Genomic DNA, 12,933 nt, shown 5'->3' with positions numbered 1-12,933 from the left:
TAGAGTGCAGGACTATAAGTCAGAAAGACCTGAATTTAAATCTGGTCTCAAATATTTACTAGCTGTGTGACCCTGAGCAAGTCACTTAATACAGTTTGTCTCAGTGTCCTCACTTGTAAATGATCTGGAGAAGGAAACGGCCAACCACTCTGGTGTCTTTGTCAAGAAAATCCTAAATGAGGTCATAGTCAGGCACAACTGAAAACAACTAAATAAAAATAATCATTCATGTATTTGGGAAGTATTATAATAGAAAGGCCTGGAAAAAGGAAGGCCTGAACTTAAAACTGAGAGGGCCTGAGTTTGAATCCTGATTTTTTTTTTTTCCTACCCGAATGACCTTGAATCTCTCATTTCTTAATCCTCTTTGGACTACAACAAAAGGAGGGGCTCAGAGTAAATATTCTTCCATCCTAAATTCTTTGGTCCTAATTTGTTTGGAAATTTTCATTAATATGGGAACCAGTTCTACTAGTGGTATTTCTATCCAAGGCCAGTCACCTCAAGAAGGTTGCTTTCTTTAACTAGCTTCACCTTTTATTTTTAATGACTGCCATATGAACCTCAGTCATCTGACCCAGTAATTTAAAAACCAGGCCACAGACAACTTTTACTGATTATAGTGTGATCCTTCAAGTTCTTCTGGCTATTTTTATGGACCTTTCTTCCTTTTGTGGCCTTGAGGGGTCAGCTACCTAGCATGGCCTGGTATCATTCCAAAAAGATTAATACTCCTCTTTGGGAAAGCAGAGAGCAGAATGACTCCCAATAATCCATACAGGTGAAAAAGCTCTATCTCCACAATGGAGGTTCTGTGAGAAAAGCAGGCAACTCAAATAACTTCTCTTATTCGATACAACTGTGCTTTCATTATGACCAGCCAGGGTAAATCTAAATGGGAATGGGAATTTCTTTTCCAATTTATTTTCCCTTCCCTCTGAATTTGACCTTTCTTTCAGCTATAGCTCTTGGCTGGTAGGTAAAATGTCACTCTTCTTGTTGCAATAAACAAATTGACTTTTAGATGAAATGTGTTCTGGAAATCACATCTCTCCTTACCCAAGTAATATCTTTTATTTATTCTACTTTTTAAACATAAAAACCATTTCCCAACATACCCTTTCCCCCACTCAGATCTCATTGAATGCTCATTTGTAACAAAGAAAAATTTAAGAAAAATTCTTCTAAGAAAGCATTGTAACAGTCTTTCTCTATTCCTCCACCTCTCTGCTAAGAAAAAAGGAGGTATATTTCTCTATAGTCCTCTGGGACCAAATTGGCTGTTACAATTAATCAGTCTGAGTTTGGAAGCATTTTATTGTTTTCATTTATATTATTATGGTCAGTGGGCATATATATTCTTCTTCTAGTTATATTCTCAGTTCATCCAAGTCTTCCCATGTTTCTATGCTTAATCATCAGTATCAACATCATTATCAACTAACATTTATTAAGCTCCTCCTGTGTCCCAAGCACTCTGCCAAGTGTTGAGTACAAAGAAAGGCAAAAACAACGTTTCTGTCCAGGAAACTCACATTCTAAAGGAAGAAAAAAAGATCATGGGTCTTGTTTAGTCCTTTTAGTCATGTCCATATCTTTGTGACCCCCACTTGTGGTTTCTTATGATGTTGGAATGGTTTGCCATTTCCTTTCCCTGCTTATTTTACAGATGAGAAGCTAAAGGAGACTTAAGTGACTTGTTCAGGGTCAGAGAGCTAGTAAGAAGTCTAAGGTTGGATTTGAATTCAGGTCTTTCTGGCTCCAAAGCCAAAGTTCTATCCACCTAGCTTTGGTGGAGCAGTCAAATGCTAATTGGCAAAATATGGGAACTGTCTGGGGGAGAAGGACTGAAATAAAGGGTCAGTTTTTCAGTCAAACAGTACTACCGCTTTCCTGAACCCTCACTGCAGATAGCATGCTGTCCCAGTTTTGGGGGGGTCGAATGGAATGGAACATAGTTTAGTCAGGGAATATTGCCCAGAGGGGACAGGGCATAGCATATATTAGATTTGAGGGCTTACTGCAATTGTTTGTCTTTTGTTTTCCGAGAAGACCAGCCACACCACAAGAGGTTGTCTTGACTTGCACTGAATTGGATTTAAGTTGTGCAAAATTGTGCAAAGTCTTCAGCCTCCCTCTTTCTTCTAGTCATTGAAATACAATGGCAGAACAGAAGTCAGGGTGACGAATCATGATGCAGTGGTGATCTTGGGGTCTTTCTTGTCTAACCAAGTTCTTAGCACTCCACAGCACCTGCTCCAGCCGCCTTTGTGGCTGTTGGAACAAATTGCTGGGCAAAGTCTGAACGTACTTTGAGTTAGACATGTCTGTGATTCACAGACAGACTTAAGGACTGTTGGTTACCTTCATCCTAGTTTAGCTTGTCTATCAAAATGGTTTACTGGGTGTAGTTACTGCACAGGCTTCTTGAAACCGCAGGTGAAAGTTGGGTGAGTGGTGGATCCCAAAGGTAGATGAGTAGCCCTGAAAAGGAGGATTCAGGGAGGATTAACTACTTCAGTGTCCTTTGGTCAGATGCGGACTAGATTATGTTGGTCTCTGAATTCCTTTCTAATTCTGAGAGTTTGCAATTCTGTAAGGAAAGGGAACAGTGTAATGAAAATAGGAGCACATTTTAGGTGCTTCAAAAGTCTGATGTATGTTGAGTAATTGGATGTAGAAGATGCTTAGCTAGAGCAGAATCTGAGGTTGGAACTAACAAAAAAAAAGAGGGGGAAATTATAAGCTTTTCCCATTTCCTTTTCCATTCCCCATCTTAAAGCCTGGTAATGTCAAATGAAGGCCATCCCTCTGATGTAAAGTGTCTACTACTCCATAGTGTACAGTCGGGTCTCTCATGTAGTAGGTTTGGTACTGCTGGTGGTCTTGGTGAAATAACCCATCCCAGCAGGCTTTGGGGGGGCATTTTCCTATAAGTAAAGACCAGTAGAGGGCTGCTTTCAGCCCTACCTTTTCACCCCAATCTTCAGAGATCACACATAGGAGATCCCTGATTTCTGGGAACTTCACTGTATATCCTGTGGGAATTCACTTTACTTTCTGGACCCAAGTTTTCTGGTTTTGCCCATGACTTTTTAAAGCTCTTGTGATAATGTGCTATTGGCATAAAAAGTGGACCGCCCTGTTTAATAGTAGCATGCTAGAAGTGACTGTCAGTCATTATTGTTTTTCCACAAGGAGGGGTCTGAAGCTGAGCCATCTTGTGCTTCATGCATCATTGCAGCTCTGTGTGCCCTTGTTATTAATTTGCTGAAGGTTTTTGATTTACATTTTCCTTCACACCCAAATGTTTTCTATAGCCTGAAATAACAGGGTAAAGCAGCATATTGCATCACAGAACTTACATAAATATTTGTGTAGGAAATGAAAATGGAGACAGAGAGCTGGAGGGAAGGGCCTCTTTGCTAAAGCCCATTTTGCACTGTAAGGACTTATCTTGAACTTGTTTTTTCATATCTCAACCAAAGAAGACATTTTATAGACTTTTGAATGATTTTACACTGATGCTTAATGTATTGTGTGCTTACTAAGTGGTACAAGTGAAGGCTGCACTGATGGTCAGGAAGACCTGAATTCAGATCCCATCTCAGACATTTAACTATCTGTGTGACTCTGGGCCAGTTACTTAATCTTTTCCTGCCTCAGTTTCCTCAATGGTAAAATGAGGATAATAGCACCATCTCTCAGGGTTCTTCTGAGGAACAAATGAGCTAATAGTTGTGAAGTGCTTTGACAAATCTTAAAATACTATATAAGTGCTATTATTATCAGTATCAATTCACTGACTGGAACCAAGGCAGAATAGGAAGTAGGTGGATCATACACTCATGGGACCTGAAAGTTGCAAGAGACCAAAAAAGTCATCTGGTCAATCCTTACAATCCATGTGTGCTTCTTTTAAAGTACAATGCATTCCTGAGCAGTAATCATCCCAGGCTTTGCTTGGATGCTTTTAGTGCAGGGAAATTCAGAGTTTCCTAACTTGTTATTGAAATAATTTGGTAGACATGTTCTCTGATCAATTTGGATACTTACCCAGTGGTGCAGATTGCAATCCAACCATATTTTTTCATCCAGTCTGGCTCCTCTTATTCAAATCCTGCTATAAATTCTCTGAGGAGGATTGATGCAGTGTGCTGGCAGCTTTCCTCTGGGTCTCTTGACATTGAACAGATACTGATAGAGCATATGGGCAACCCATAAACTATCCCTCATTCTTGCTCCCTAGCCAGCCCTATTCCTTTTTTTCAGTCTTACATTTCTGGTAATATTTTACACCCCTTCTCCTATACCATTCAGCCTGTTATACCCATATAGTTGAAAGTTTTTTTCTAACATTGAGTTGAAATATGTCTCATTGTGACTTGATCCACTGGTTCTAATTTTCTTTTCTATAGTGCCACAGGACAAGTGTCCTCTTTATAGAGCAGCCTTTCACATACAAGAAAATGGCTTTCATTTCTTTCCATTCTCTTCTGCAAAGATCTTTTTCGTACTTTCTATCATTTTCCATTTGATATATAGTTTTCTCACCTTTCATTAGTCTATTCATCTTTCACTGCATGCACTCCAGCTTTCTAATGCCCAGAATTGAATACAATATTCTAAATGTAGTTTACCAGTGCACAGCATAGTGTGGTTGTACTGTAAAGGGAATCACTTTGATTTTTTAAAAACAAAACAAGCATACTAAGACATACAATATAGATACTCCTTGGAGAACTGTACCTGTAATTTCATTGTTATAGGGCACTCCCAGTGAGGAAAACACCCTTCAGTAATGCAGATCAGGACTTGTTAACATTTAGAGAATTTTTTGGCACCTGAGAAATTAAATAATTTGCTCAGCATTACTAGCTACCATGTGTCAAAGGCAATATTTAAATTTGAACATCAATACTAACTTTATAGGTGTATTTTATGCCATCACTATGTCCAAAGAATTCTTTGAACATAGAATTACAGTGTGTTAGAACTCAGCGAAGCTCTCGAAATTGTGTAGTTCAATCTAGCCTCCCCTTCCCCTTAATTTTACAGATGAAAACTCCTGAAGTCAACATACATTTATTAAGTATATACAGTGTGCCTGGCATTATGTTAAATGCTAAAGAGAACAAGAAAGGAAAAGGGGTTAGCTAGGGGATGAAGTGGATGGAGCTACTTGTCCTGAAGTCAGGAGGATCTAGTTCAGATCTAAACTCAGACACTCATTGGCTGTGGCACCCTGAGCAAGTCACTTAATATTGATTTCCCCTTCCCCCCAAAAAGAAAGAAAACATTTCCTGCCATTAAGAAGCCATAGTTTAATGGGAGAGACAATATGTAAACAGATATATAAAGAAGTTATATACAGAAAAGCTTCTTAAACTGTGGGTCGCTACCCCTTATGAGATCATATAACTGAATATGGGGATCATGAAATTATAATTTATTATCAGTAAATGTTTCACTTGTATACCTATTTTATATACCTATATACCCATAGTTGGGCCATGTAAAAATTTCTCTAGTGAAAAAGGGACACGAGTAGAAAAAGTTTAATAAGCCCTGATAAACAGGATAAATTGGAAATGAGAAACAGAAAAAAGGCACTAGCATAGGATAATAGGGAAGAACTTCTTATAAAAGATGAGAATTTAGCTATATTTGAAAGAAGCCAGGGAGCTCATGAGGCAGTGATGAGGAAAGTATTCCAAGTATGGAGGACAGCTACTGAAAATCCCTGAGCTGGGAGAGAGTGTGTTTTATATTAGGGATAGTAAGATCTTTGTAGGGTCACTGAGGCAAAGAAAAATGAAGAGATTTGCCCAAGAATATATACTTAGTTTGCTGAAGAACACAGTTCAACATAGCTTTCCTAATTTCCAGGCTAACACTTTTCCAAGAGTATTTTATCATGACAAAACTGAATATTGCTAAAAACAAACAAACAAAAGATGTCAAATTTATCAGAGTCCAAAAGACAGGTATTCTTTATTGATTCATTTTCAATTAATGTACACTTGTACCTTGTATCTTCCCAAAAGATTTATGTTCCCCATATTTTTGTATTTTCTATTCTTAAAGTTGGTTAAAATATTTATTTCTATTTTGTTCTTGTTGAGACTTAAATACTATTAGTAGTTCCACTGCATAGAAATGGTTGGATAACACTTAAAATCCTTAGTGTTTTCCATGCACTGTGCAAGACTTCCTGTAAACATTAGGCACCCCTGCCCTAGATTCTATGTTTACTTTTGTTCCTTCATATGGAAGTGAATAGACTATGTTTTCGTCTACCACTACGACAAATTCACTTAACAAAGGGTCAGTCAATGTGGATATAAAGTAGAAGGATCAATTGAAAAGAAAGGTGATCTGAGCCATATAAAAAGAAGCTTCTATTTTAGTAAATGTCAGTAATTGTTTTGAAATAGGACATTGTGTATTCTTATTATGAAAAAACAAATTTCTAATTGATTTGATCTTTGAAGGCTCAGAATCTTAGAGGGTTTTTTGGTTTAAAAAAAAAAAGATACTAGAGTAGCACAACTATTTAATGAGTGTTTCCTATGTTCCCTAGCAGAGGATCATCAGGGCAGAGCTGAGGATGTCCTTAAGTCATCTAGACCAGTCTTCTCATTTTGCAGATGAGGGAATTGAGTCCCAGACACAAAAGAAATAAGTAAAGAATTGTGATTTGAGCCTAGATCTTCTGCCTACAAATCTGGAGCGTTTTCCATTATACCCTGCTGCTTTCAATTAGATACCATGAAGACTGTAGAATTTGTTTTTGTCATACAGTGCCTGACCTTTAATAAAATCTAGGGAGAACAGCAAAGAGATTAGAAGGGGAGAAATCAGTGTAGGCTGGAATTAACAGGAGAAATTTTTATGAAGGGATAAAAGTCTAGCAGTGCTGTCTAAATTATAAGTCCTTAACCCCTTGCCCATTCACTGTCTCATATATCTCTTGTCAAATTCCAGCCTTGGATTATTCCCACTCTTTACCTCCTCTGCTCCTACTAATATACTGCTGGAGAATAGAGATAGAGAAAGTTTGCTGACTGGGCACACCACAAATTTGTGTTACCTAAACTCAACTACCCCTTCATTACAGCAGTGCAACTTATTTATTTCTCCCCAATTGCTTTCCTGGTTCACTGTCCACAGAAGTTATTTCAGAATGTCTTTCTTTACACTACCAATCTCTTCCCTTCTTTCTAATGATACTCTCTCAGCTGAGAACTAAGGCTCTTATTTATGGGGTGGGGGGAATGGTCTTTGTTCTCTCCTTCTTGAAACATTATTCCTCACTCTTACTTCTTTTCCTCCAGTTACAGATAATGAAATGACCTTTCTTACCAAACTCTACATGTGTCCTTAGTCCCATCCTTCCTGATCTTTGCCATCAGATTGCCCCTTTCTAATTTTTGTCTCCTCTCAGTGTAGTGAACCCTATGTCCTGGTTGTCCTGTTATCTGTCTGACTGGAATTTCTCAATCTCTTGCTAAATCATCATCAATATCATTCTCCTTCAGTAGAGCTCTTTCTCACAACTCTGGTCTAGAGTTTCTTTTCACTACATTTTCTCAGTTAATTCATTCCCTTCCATGAGTTTAAGTATTACCAGATGACCAGCTATCCTATATATATCCTATATATCCATCCCCATTCTTCCCTTAGCTCTACTTCCACATCTCAAACCTAAACTCTACATAAATAAAATAGAACTCATTATCTTTCCTATAAACCTTATTAATCAAGGAAACTATTTAAATCAAAGTGGAAGCTAATAACTGATAGATTTATTTTTGTGGTGCTGACATTTTATAAATAAGTTTGGATCTCTATATGATATTTTGGACAGTAGTACAACAAGGCTGCTTGTAGATTTGGAGGCTGCTATATTTTTTTTCCTTTTCTTCTGAAATTCTGACATATTAAATAGAGCAGCTCAGAAGCATGAAGGAGAGTATTACATTGCCATTACACTGGATTTCCATTCTTACCAGCCAAACTGGAAAAGTATTCCACCTATATCACTCCTAGCTGCTAGACTGTTGTCTTATTGAATTATATCCTTATATTTGGATCTAGTTCAAAACTTTAATGTGACTATCAACAGGAAAAAATGAGATTAATTAGATGGATTATGTTTATGCTAATTGCATAAATGTATGTAAATTGTTTTATTTTCAAAGCTTTCATAGTTAATGTTGCAAGACAGTATCTATTTTATAGAAATATAAAATTATTCTCTTCAAAGTCACCATCTTTAATTACAAAACTATTCCTAAATATATTAAAGTCTTTTGAAATAACTTTTTATTTTTTATTTATTTCAAACTAGAATGAATCCTTCTTATTAGTAATCTGAGGAAAGAGACTGTATTTCATTGCCCTTTGCTAATTCATCTTTGACCTTTTTTTTTTCCTTTTCTGGAACACAAAGTTCAAGATGGGGTATTATTAACATGATGTACTGGAAATAACTTGGGCTAGGGAGTCAGAGGATTTTGATTCTAGTCTATGCTTTGCCATTAAATAGCTGGGAGACTTAGAGCATGCAGTCTTACCCTCTGGATCTCAATTTTCTCATTACGGAAATGAGAATTTTGGACAAGTTGTCAACTTTTAGCTCTTAAATTTAATGAATCTAAGTCTAAACCTGCCGCAGAATGGGGCTATCATGTGTTTTATAGTCTTATTTTTTCACAAATCCTGACAAAATACTGTTTCCAGTCAAGATGGATTATTCATGGACCTCATTACATGTCTCAGATGGTATTACCTCTATGATTTTGTTCACACCATTCTTTGTACTTGGATTCTTCTTTCTATCTTCATCATTGCCAATGTTATTGCCTATTAAAATCTACTTTTCTTTTAAGATTTATTTCAAATGCTTTCCTAGGTCTTCTCAATTATAAGTAATCCTTCTTTACTTGGATTTTCCATATTTTTTTAAACTTGTACCTTCTGTATACTTATTGCTTGACCATTCTGTTTAGTGTTTTATATAGTATTTATTGTAATCATAGTAATAATGTTCCATTCTTTATTCCTAATTGTCTTTTCTTTTCTCTTTTGGTGATTTTATCTATTTCTGTAGATTCATTTGTTTTCTATCTAGCTGACTCAAATAAAAAGATATTTCTTTGTATCTAAGCATATATAGAAATATATAGTTCTAACCTGTCTCCTAAACTTTAGTTATAAATTTCGGCTATGTGATGTTTGTCCCCATCTACTTGGATGTCCCAGCTATCATTTAAATTTGCTATATCCAAAACTGAATTCATCTTCCCCACTAAGCTTGTCTCTTGCAGTATCCTTGCTTGTATCCTTGCAGTCAACCCAGATTCGCAACCATGATAGTATGCTTTGACTATTCTGTCATTGATTCTTCATATCCTGTCAAGTTTAAGTTTCATTTATTCTATCTCTAAGACATTTCTTTTTCTAATCCATTCTTCACATAACTGTAAAGTAATCCAAAGCTTTCTAAATTGTAGGTTGCAATCCCATGTGTGGTCACCTAAGTTAATGTGGGGGGTTGCAAAATTATGATTTATTATCAGTAAATGTTTAATTTGTATACCTATTTTGTAAAGCTACATACTCAAGGTTACATAAAAATTTCTTGGGTAAAAAGAGGTCATGAGTGGAAGGAGTTTTAAAAAACCCTAAAATAATCTATCTAAAGTACGAGAATGACCAAATCATTCTTTTGTTCAAAATCCTTCACTAGCTCCCTGTTCCTTAGACTAACTCTTAAAATTTTAAACAATTTTATTCCAATTTGACTTTTCTACTCTTTATTTTACCCTACTTTCCTTCATTCATATTATATACAAATCTACCCTTCCTTTCTTGACTATCCTATCTTCCCCACTTATTAAATGTTTTCTCTCTTCCTAAATATTTTTAGAGCTTTTTGTTCCCTTTTTTGCTCCCTGCCTTTTTCCATTATCACCCCAATAGAATATAAACCTCTAGTTTGGCTGATTTGGGGATTGATCTTTGTATCCTCATCACTTTGAACAGCACCATTAATTGTTGTGGAATTATATAACATGAACTTTACTTTCTCTCCTAGCACATAGCATATGCAACATAATATACCCATATTCCCAGCTTCTACATTGAATGGAGAGAGGTATGTTTGCTCATTAACTTTCTATAGATTCATCATTAAAATTTAGTTTCACTTTACTGTTCTTCCTATTTTTATATTGTGTGTATAATTTTCCTGGATTTGTTTACTTTATTCATGTCTTATAAATCTTCCCTTGTTTCTCCAAGTTCTTAATGTTTATTATAACTGAGTATTAATATTACATTGTACATATATATATACAATGAAACATGTATAGGTTTATGTATGTACATATATATGTGTATAAATAATTATTCTACTTCTCGGGTCTAAAAGACCCGAGTTCAAGTTTGATCTAGATATATATTAGATATAGATTAGACTTGGGGCAACTCACTTAACTTCTTTAAATATCAGTTTTTTCAATTATATAATGAGGGGAACTAGATGGCATCTGGGGTCCCTTTGAGCTCTAAATTGGTGAAGTATGAACTATAAAATATGACAAAAGTCTCATGCATACCTGAATGAGAATTTCCTCCGTAGCATCCAGTACAATCTACATGATTGTGCCTTCAGTACAACCTCTAAGATTGAGATGCATCAAAGTATAGATCAGTTCTCTGCCACTTGCAATTTTAGCCTGACAGTCAACACCAAGAAAACAGAAGTTCTTCACCAGCCAGCATGACACCGTCCATAAAATACAATTCTGATGGACATGGCTCTCTTAATAATGAGATGATTCAGATTAGTTCCAGTCATCTTGTGGTGAAGACAGCCATCTGTACCCAGAGAGAGGATCATGGGAACTGAGTATGGTTCAGACATAGCATTTTCACTCTTTTTGTTGTTGTTTGCTTGCATTTTATTTTCTTTCTCATTTTTTTTCTGTTTGATTTGATTTTTTTTTTTTTTTGTGCAGTAAGATAACTGTATAAATATGTATACATTTGGCATATATTTCTACCTTGTTTAACTGGATTGTTCAATTGGATTATTTGCCATCTGGTGGAGAAGGTAGGAGAAGGAGGAAAAAATTGGAACACAAGGTTTTGCAAGGATTAATGTTGAAAAATTATCTATGCATATGTTTGGAAAATAAAAAGCTTTAATTAAAAAAAATAAGGATCATGAATTATAACTAGAAAAAAAATTGGCCATGATATTTTAAAAATGTGCATCATGTATGTGTGCATTAAATTAATAAAACTATATTTTGAATTTTTGGTTTAAAAAATGTGGTCGTTGCATTTATATTTTGTAGATCTCATGGTATAACCCTTACAATACTGGACTAAGATCTAGGAGGATCCAGCTCTGACACTTTTACTAGTCTTGTGATTCAACTTAAGCCATTGAATCTCCTTGAGTTCCAGGCATCTTGCCTGCCAAGTGACAGGTGCTTTGTACTCTATATTGGCGTTCCCACAGCATAAGTTTCCAACATTGAAAGAAAGAAATATCTTTTTTTATTTGTATATGTGTATGTTAAACACTTTTTCTCTGAGTCAAAACTAAAAATGAAATCCTATTTGCTGTCTTGAGCCTTGGTTTTCTTCAAATCTACAGATTTGAATGACAATGTTAATGATCTCCCAAGATTTAGACTTAATGATCTTCCAAGTCTCTTCCCGTTCCAAATCCTGGGATATTTCATAAGATAAGATTCAAGAGCACAACTCTTTTCGTAAAAGAAAGGATGGTGAATATCACATAACAAAACAAACACAGGGCAAGGAATAGTCTCCCTGTCATGTTCTGTATGGCTTTTGCCCTGTGGGGTAAAAAAACAGTCATTGATTTCATCCCCTTATTAAATGAACACATTGGGTGAGTTGCTGAGTAGTCACAGATGAAAGGTTCTAAATTATTGGGTATAATTTCATCATGTCATATGTATTTAATTGCTTTATACTTAACCCAGTGATTCAAAATTATGGGAAGATCCTAAAGGATGTGAAATATTTCATGTTCCAGAATGTATCACAGAAAGCTGATGGTGATAAAGAAATTAAATATTATCTTAAATGAGCAAGTATAATACTGAGATGCCTGAAGAAATGAATATAAAAGAACTTAATAGTAGAGCTGGAATTAAATTCATAGCATAGCATCTAATTATAATTCTCGCTTTGCTATATTCAGTCATGGAGTGGAAAATTTACAAAGGAGTTTTACAGTTGTTAGAGAAATTAAATTAATTTTATGTGTGAAAACTAATTTGAGGTCAGTTTCATTCAACAAATATTTATTAAATAACTACTGTGAAGTGCAGAACACTGTTCTAGGTACTGGGGAAATAAGCATTTTTTAAGTAAGAGCTAGGTATTGTACTAGGCACTTTATCAATATTATTTTATTCTCATAGTAATCTTGGGAGGTGTTATTATGCCCATTTTGCAGATGAGGAAACTGAAGCAGACAGAGGTAAAGAAAATTGCTCAGGATCACACAGTTAGTGTTTAAGGTTTAAAGTTAAGTTAGTATTTAAACTCAGGTCATCTTGACTCTAGGCTGAATATTCTGTCTGCTAAATACGCTCTCCACTGACCCATTTAAGGAAGAGAAACTCAAAGTTCAGTTGGAGGTTAGGGTGTAGGATTGAAGAGTGTTTGCTTGGGTTAAATGGGGCAATAATAGAGACAAGGCATAAATGCTTAATTCTTTTTACTTCTATTTTTTTTTTAACCAAGGAAAATAAGCTTTGGACCAGAAAGGACAGTCCAATAATGGCTAATAAAAGAATACATAGATACTTTAATGAATTCATGTCATCTGACCCAGATGATCTTGTCCTTGTGTATTGAAAGAACTAGTTGATGTGACTG

The 12,933-nt window shown here is 35.6% G+C and overlaps 1 protein-coding gene across 6 annotated transcripts in view; it reads left to right on the top strand.

The window, feature by feature from the left end:
• The window catches only part of RIN2 (Ras and Rab interactor 2), a 214,610-nt gene that overhangs the window by 69,540 nt on the left and 132,137 nt on the right, over positions 1 to 12,933 (top strand). For 2 of the 6 annotated variants that reach the window (XM_031951054.1, XM_031951052.1), the window contains exon 4: positions 10,103 to 10,162. The exons of the other annotated variants lie outside the window; for them this stretch is intronic. The gene's annotated coding sequence lies outside the window, so the exon portion shown is untranslated. The remainder of the gene's footprint in view (positions 1 to 10,102; positions 10,163 to 12,933) is intronic. 6 annotated transcript variants of the gene reach the window in all.

This window comes from Sarcophilus harrisii, chromosome 2 (assembly GCF_902635505.1).
Source record: "Sarcophilus harrisii chromosome 2, mSarHar1.11, whole genome shotgun sequence".
Taxonomy (NCBI): Eukaryota; Metazoa; Chordata; class Mammalia; order Dasyuromorphia; family Dasyuridae; genus Sarcophilus; species Sarcophilus harrisii.
Note: the sequence above shows the minus strand (reverse complement) of the source record. Positions and strands in the feature narration are given on the sequence as shown.